At 47.2% G+C, this 8412-nt stretch overlaps 1 long non-coding RNA gene across 1 annotated transcript; it reads right to left on the bottom strand.

Moving 5' to 3' along the window:
* Window positions 1-3009: 3009 nt before the first annotated feature.
* LOC120989706 lies at window positions 3010-6331 on the bottom strand. Its single transcript, XR_005776311.1, has 3 exons — window positions 6283-6331; window positions 4141-4143; window positions 3010-3650 (listed from the first exon to the last, which is right to left on the bottom strand). It is a non-coding gene; the product is annotated as an uncharacterized LOC120989706 (long non-coding RNA).
* Between the last annotated feature and the right edge of the window lie 2081 nt (window positions 6332-8412).

Genomic DNA, 8412 nt, shown 5'->3' with positions numbered 1-8412 from the left:
GGAGCGTCCCAAAACCTCCACGATACCCGGAGAGCTGTCCGCGCGGCTATTCCTAAGATGTCCCCCTCGGATGACATCGAGACCTATCTGGCGGTCTTTGAAAAGGTGGCCATGAGGGAAAAGTTACCCTGAGACCAGTGGGCTGAGTTTGTCGCTCCGTTCCTGGGGTCTGGTCCCCAGCAAGTATTTTTAGATCTCCCCGATGATCAAGCGGCCGACTACCTGACAGTAAAAGGTGAGATCCTGGCAGGACTCGGGGTGAATGTATTAGTCCAGGCCCAGCGGGTGCATCAGTGGGAATTTAACCCGGCTGAACCTGCCAGATCACAATATTATGATCTGCTGTACCGATTGCAAAAATGACTGCAGCCTGACATTGACTCCCACTGCTATGTTGGATCGGCTGTTGGCGGATGTGTTTTGGAGGGCTTTGCCGTACCCTCTCCAGCACTGGATCGGCCAGGTGTCTCCGGATAATACCTTGGAGATTGTCGACCTGGTGGAGCGCTACGAGGCCACCAGAAATCTGCAGGGGGTTCTTTTGGAAGGGGGCCAGCCAAACCCCGGAAATCTCCACTCCAAACGTGGCGGCTGGTGCCAGCCAAATCCGCCCGGGACGTAGCCCCTTCAAACCCAGCCCAGGTGGTCTGCTGGCAGTGTCACGAGCCTGGACACATAAGAGCCGACTGTCCTTATCGGGGTGAACCCATGGATACCAATTATGGCTACTGCCGCTCATTGTATGGCAGGAAGCTGTGTGCCACAGGTACCTCCGAGACTGTAGACAATAGTCACCTGTGCCAGGTGGAAGTGGGGGACACTCTGGCAGTGGCACTGCTAGATTCAGGGAGCCTTGTGTCCATGGTAAGAGCTGCCCTGGTGCGGCCTGCCGAGTATACTCGCCGAAAAGTTGGCGTTATCTGCATTCATAGAGACTTAAAGGACTATCCCACCGCCCTGGTCTCTCTGTCAACGGTGGCTGGCAGGTGAGAGTACGTGGCGGACCGGAGAAGCAAACACCTTCAATTGCTTTTCAACATGATGATTTAAGAAATTTGAGTTAAGAGTTTAAGTGCTAACCCTGCTACATCTGTATAACATACCAAAGGGTGGCACACTGCCCCGTTATGTGGCAGACGTTGTTGAATGTGAAAAGAGGGAAGTTAAAGGGATGATAAATTGACAGACATGGTCCGTGTGTGGTTGGACTGTAGTAAAGAATTTGAACAGACGGGGGGGAGAACAAAATTTTGATGAGAAAAGACAAAGATATTTCTGTAAACCTGGTTTTGCATTGATACATGACTTGCCACCGCCCTATAATGGCGCCGGGAAGAAAGCAGGTGGGTGGACCTGCAAAACATGTGGTCAACAGAATCCCTCCTCCCGTGAAACGTGCCTTGCCTGTTCCCCACGCACAAAACCACACCTTGGTAACTACTCCCCGGCACGTCTCATCACACTTCCCATGTTAGCTACAGCGCTATCTTGTCCCCAGCCAACGCCCATGAACGGACCTTTAATATCATTCGGTCAGGGACCCGCCCCCGGTAACTCCTATGTCACCCGTAGTGTCCCGGTGATCTCTATGCTGTACTCGATAAACCCGGATGGCACTTTTATGACTCCCCGTTAGATCATGACCCCAACACCCATAATGGTGGGAGGTCAAACAGAAGAGCCTGATCAAACGCAGTCTGACGAGGCGGTAGAATCTGTGTCGGGCACAAGGACTCCCACCCTTCCCCAATTGGCACCATGGAACGGGGGCACAGAACCCAAACACCGCCAGTCTCAGATTGCTGCATTGCAAAGAAACATGCAAGATCTAGAGAGGGGCAATTACAAAACCCTTAGGGAAGCCCAGGCACTAACACGTCCCCAGGACCTGCCCAAATATGTGTCTTTTACTCCACAACAGTTATTCACCATAGTGAATTTACTGCCTGACCCTGAAACCCACCCAATGCCATTTTACAGGAAATTGTCTCAAGTGCACCAAACCTATGGATGTACATGGTCTGATTTACAAAGTATAGTGGAGAATAAGACCGGTGAATACTGCTCACTGATAATTTATTTATTTATTTTATGCACTTATATAGCACTGAGGGGTCAGAACTTTGACCCCTGGGATCATGAGTCTGTGAAATACTTTATAGAGAAATGGGCAAAAGCAAAATTAGCAGATCATTCCACCACATTGCAGGACAGCTACGGTGGATCAGTTGACCCCCACTTTTTTCTTTTCACAGAAATGTTAGTTTCTGCTGTGTTAGTTTAAGATCCTCTTTCTGATAAGAAACTGTCTTCTTGGTCTTTGTGGTTTTCGCTCAAATTATGTGACACCCACGGCTGCCTGATGTCTGACAATAAAATTCTGCACTGATTCATATGAGCAAGGGGATTCGCTGCAAACCATTTTGCACCTCATCCCCGATACTCTCTGGGCCAGAGGACCCCAGGATATCGGATGCCTCAATGTCCCACCAGTCACTGTGACCCTGAAGGACCCCAAAGTCCTACCATACAAAGAGACTGGACCCAGTAGCCAGGGCAGCCCCTTCCTGTGTCAGAGCTGTACATGCAGCCAGTGCCCTGCTGGCCACCACTTCTGATATGTTACTAGGCCACCCCCTCACTATCCTAGCACCACATGACATTTCTGCCATTCTCCAACAAACACAACCTATTGCTCTGACTAATCAACGTCACCTATGGTTGAAAGGTAGCCTGCTCCTACCTGATAATGTCACTATTCAAAGATGTCACATCCTCAATTCTGCTGCTCTTCTCCCTCTTCCAAGGGGGGAGTATACTGGAGAATCTGAAGATTTTATTGATCTACAGGCACAGTCGAGCTGACACCTCTGAAGCCAGAGGAAAGGCCCTAGCTGATCAAGCAGCAAAGCAAGTAGCAGTGAAAGAGGAAGAAGAACAGCCCTCAAGTCTTGATGGCAACAGAGTCCACAACAGACCTAACACAGAAATCAAAAGAGGTCTCCTGGGACCTGCTAGTCCAGTTACAGAAGCAGGCCATGCCACAAGAAAAATTGGATTGGCTAAAAGAGTCAGCCCAAGAAGAGAAAGAATCTGGACTGTGGACCCAAGGAAAGAGAGTATGTCTGCCCAAAGCTCTCTATCCTCTGATAGTTTCAATAGCTCATGGGCCCACCCACCAATCTAAGACCATCATGAAAGAACTAATAGACAAAATATAGGTGGTCCCAGGAATAACCCCTGTTCTGGTGAGGCATACTCAGTCTTGCCTCATCTGTGCGCAGTGCAACCCGGGAAGAACTGAGCCTACACCAACCAAATGTCTCCCCAAAGCCCAGTACCCGTTACAACGGATTCAAATTGACCACATCCAGATGCCAATGTGCCAAGGGTTTCAATATGTGCTAGTAGTGGTAGACTTGTTCTCTGGGTGGCCAGAAGCCTACCCCGTCCGAAATCAGACAGCCACAACAACTGCTAAGAATTTAATGCAGGAAACTGTTTGTAGGTTCGGAGTACCTGAGATCATTGAAAGTGATCAGGGCCCAGCATTCACTGCTAGATTAACCCAAGAAGTCTGGAAGATGGTAGGGTCACACTTAGCCTATCACACACCCTACAGACCCCAAAGCACCGACAAAGTCAAACGACTGAACGGGGTACTGAAGTCCAAGATGCTGAAAATGACTAGGGAGACAGGGCTCAGTTGGGTACAATGCCTGCCAAAAGCACTATTTTCAGTTAGACACACCCCTAGGCCATCTGAAATTTTTTTGGAGGACAGGGCCTAGGATGGGGCAGTACTTCCCACAGCAATTGAAAATGCATTATGAATCTGTTGCAAAATATGTGATTTCCCTGAGTAAACAATTGTCTAACATACGTGCACAAGTTTTCTCTTCCATTCCAGATCCTGACTCCCTAGAGGGAAGCCACACTCTGAAACCTGGAGAGTGGGTGGTGGTCAAGAAACACATCAGAAACACCCTCGAACCACGATACAAGGGGCCTTACCAGGTGTTGCTGACTACCCCGACCTCTGTAAAACTCGAAGGGAGACCTACCTTGATCCACGCCTCACATTGTGAAAGAGTAAAGGCTGTCCCGACGACCCTGGAACAATAAGCCATCAGGGTCCACCTACTTATCATGATTTTGACTGTAGGCATATCAGCAGTGTTCACGCCACTGGGTGATGAATGGGACAATTCACTGATACGGCACCATCAAATTCTAGTCCAGGGGTTGAATGAGACTGAGACTCTGAAAGATTGTTGGATCTGTACCCACAGTCCCATGAGCTCAGCCAGTATGCCTTATGTTGCCATACCCCTGGACTTTTCTGAACTGATTGACCTGTCTAACTCTGCTATCTTTCTCACTAGAAAAACAAAGAAGACCAAGGGCATCCCAAAGGGGGGTGGAGAACAGTGCCCACCCAATGTGGCCACAAAGGACACCCATAGTTTATAACTCGGTACAAGCTCCCGAGTAAAGTAGCGAAAAAACTGAAAAACGGAGCTCAAAGTACCAAAAGTAAAAATATGCTTTTATTGTAACATGATTAAAAGATATATAAGTAAAGAAACAAGTAAATAATATGCCATTAAAAAGTGAATGGGAGCAGAATAAGAGCGCCACCCTGGGATAGCACAAGGGTCAATTGTAAAACATGTATATATATGGATCAATGGAAAATACGTGGTACAATGACCAGCCAATGACCAGGGAACAATATGATGACCTTAGTGCACAGGTGAGTCAACAGTCACAAATAAACCTACATGGCAATGAAGCAGGGTATGTATTGCAAGTGCAACATGAGGAGTAAAAAACAAACCACAGTGAGACCAGGTATAGTATGTAACCTGAGTCAAGTGCCGTATAGGTAAAAGAAGAGCAGAGACTCACCTGAAAGAGACCGGGTGCTATATCACCCAGGGTGACGCTACCCCAATGCGCGTTTCGGCGTGCCTTCGTCTGGGGGTAACGCCATCACTGTGAATCGTATATTTACAGGCTTTCTCAACCAATAGAAAGTTGATTATACATACTTGTCCTCAGCTGTGGATGTATGATGGCGCTCGAGGTTCCAGTCGAACCGCATCCAGCTGCCTCGCGGCCGGCGTCCCGCCGACACGCCCACGAACGGACGGTAGCGTCGTGAGGATGCACAGGCGCGAGGGTCGGGGGCGGTGCTAAGCAACGCGCGCACACACCACAGAAGAGGAGGAGAAATAGGACAGCATATACCGAGTTAAATCCAGTACACACAAGGACAGGGAAGTGTCCTTACCTGTCACAGGGTGGGCAGATGCCCCATGGCTCATGATAAACAGATCAGGACCCTCGATAGATTATAGCTCTACCCCCTGGCAAGAGGGACACTGGGCTAATGTCACATGTTTTTCTAGCTGGACACACTGTTATTGTCTCCAAGTACAAACCAAAGGTATGACATTTAGTCCGCACATACACTCAGCTTGCAATGACTTAAAAACAGCCACGTGCAGTGTATTGGTGTAGATGCTGTGAACGGAAAAGATCTAACCTGTAACAACCATACTGTACAAGACCTTAACACCGAAGGTCAGTTAAAAGGATATAAGCTGGCGAAAGGGATAAAATTAGCCAAATTATTTGCCCAATTATTTAATAGCACAGCAGTGGCAGTTTCAGAAGACATATACTTAGTTTGTGGACACAAAGTGTACAAATGGTTATCCGAGAATGTCACAGGACTGTGCACCATCGCCAGGCTTACTCCTGCCAGCTTTATAGTACCACACTCTGAAATTGACATAAATGCTATTCCTAAACACACCTTGTACCGCAGGGCCAAAAATAACACACCCAGACCAAACGGTAAGCCACATGTTGTAGAAATGAGCATTTCCAATAAAATTGTTAGTTTCATCTTCGTATATCCAATGATAGTGCAGATGTGGGATCATTTGGTGGTAGCAACAGATTACCTAGATGACCAAATATGGGAAGTGATGAGACTTATGAATACCTCGAACATTGTGCAAAACCAGTTAATCATTGCCACTAACCAACACACATTAGTTCTAGACTATGTTACAGCTAAAGATGGAGGTAAGTGCCAGGTTGTGGGACCGCTTGTTAACATTACATAGACCCGCAGGGTAATTTGCAAGTTAAGGTGGGCCTAGAGAAAATGGTGGATCTAAGGGATAAATGGCTGGATGCATATAAAGCTGATAAAGATACATGGTGGTCTGATACCTTCTCTTTCCTTAACTCCGCCAACTGGTTTACAGGTATTGGAGGTTGGCTCATGGGAATTGTCCAACTAATATTGCAGGTATAGATAAACCAACACTGTTTCCCTATTATTTATCAAGTATGTGATCCATTATCATTTATAGCGTAACCAATAAAAGATATATGGATCTATGTAAATTCCAAATCACAGCTCAAGCAACAAGATTTTATACAAAATCACTGATGTTTATTAATACAAAATAGAGTTGTGACCACTGGCCACACAGACATTAAGAACACTTAAAATGTCATTCAGACCGCAAATGTGTGGTAATTACAATACATATACGTAAAGTGCAAGTGCTAAAATACTCTACAGCAATAAGATACAGTCAGTGCCTAGCAGGGAGTATTATCCTGTCTATAATATATTATCAAAGGGTCAAACAGTGGATCCTAGACTCTATGGACATCAACTCACACTATGTTATCTGAAAAGTAGTATAATGAACACAAGGTAAAGCATACTGACCAAAGTATCTACCACAACACCAGCAGTCCGTGCCCCGACGCGCGTTTCGCCGTCAGCTTTTTCAAGGGGTAATGACAAGCACTTCATAGCCGGGTATATATAGTCCCTATGATGGGCGGAATCATATCCACCTAACCAATAGATCAAGAGCACACTGATGAGGAGGTAGAGTCCCACAAATTCCTCACCTGTATAGTACAACCTCACTTGCCTCGTGTATTATGGCGCACGAACCGCCGCGCACCACCGATGCCCGCGTACACGGCCGTAGCAATGACGCAGGACGGCCACGCTCATCAGAGGGCACCAACACATCTTGGTCATCCTTTACTACGCCACTCGGTACACGGAGGCGGTGCCACTGCGTCATACATCAGCCAAACTCCTAGCTAAGGAGTTAATGGAGATGTTTTCCCGAGTGGGTCTGCCTAAAGAGGTTCTGACTGACCAAGGGACCCATTTTATGTCCAAGGTCATGAGAGAACTCTGTAAGTTGCTCCACATAAAACTGTTGTGGACATCAGTCTATCACCCGCAAACGGACGGCCTAGTGGAGAGGTTTAATCAAACATTAAAAAATATGTTAAAAAGAGTGGTGTTTAAGGATGGGAGGGACTGGGATCTTCTTCTGCCCTATATCATGTTGGCAGTGCGAGAGGTGCCCCAGGCCTCTACTGGGTTCTTGCTCTTCGAACTGCTATACGGCAGACACCCTCGCGGTCTATTGGACGTGCCCAAAGAGGGGTGGGAACAACAACCCACACCGCACAAAAGTGCTGTTGAGTATGTCACCCAGATGCAAGTCCGGATTGAAACAGTGTTACCTCTGGTTAGGGAGCATATGGAGGCAGCACAGCGAGCCCAGAGTAGGGTCTATAAATGGCAGGCTCGGACCTGGAACTTTAACCCAGGTGATCAAGTATTGGTGCTGGTACCAACCGTAGACAGTAAGTTCCTAGCTAGGTGGCAGGGGCCCTACGAGGTACTTGAAAAAAATTGGAGAGGTAGATTACAAGGTACATTAGCCGGGGAGACAAAAACCGGAGCAGGTGTACCATGTGAATCTGCTCAAACCCTGGAAAGATAGGGAAACCTGTACGGAAGACAGCCCACGTCCAGGGTTTCTAGGGGAAGCGGATTCGGTCCCTCTGACTGAAGCGACTGCCACAATGAAAATTGCTATAAGAAAATTTAGACTGGCACATTCTTATTCATAGTCATAGGCGCATATCCATAAAGCAAACATGGTTGATAAAAAAAAATAATGCCTGCACACACATAAGCAGTAAAGCTGAGAAATGGGGATCATTCTAAATTCAAGTGGTATTATACCTACTATAAATGGATCAATGGAAGCTTTTAGCGCACATTTTGATCAAACTTGTGTCGGGCCCATCTATCAAGCGTCAAGGTGGCTTCCGCAGACGGGTCCCTATCACTAATATACCGCCTCTCTTGGACTTATCCAAGTCCACATTTTCAGGGCAGTGTACGAACCAGCTACATTGCTCAGAAGCCCCAGGCAGTTGAGTGTTTGCTCAGTCTAAAAGAGGCGCTACCCTCAATAAATACTATAAGTGAAAATTGCTGAAGCCTCTCCTCTAAACAGGCTCATGAAGCCAGCAAGTTCGTTAGTCGGAACACAGATGTGT

Source organism: Bufo bufo, chromosome 2, assembly GCF_905171765.1.
Source record: "Bufo bufo chromosome 2, aBufBuf1.1, whole genome shotgun sequence".
NCBI classification, from domain to species: Eukaryota; Metazoa; Chordata; class Amphibia; order Anura; family Bufonidae; genus Bufo; species Bufo bufo.
This window is presented reverse-complemented; position numbering and strand designations above follow the sequence as displayed.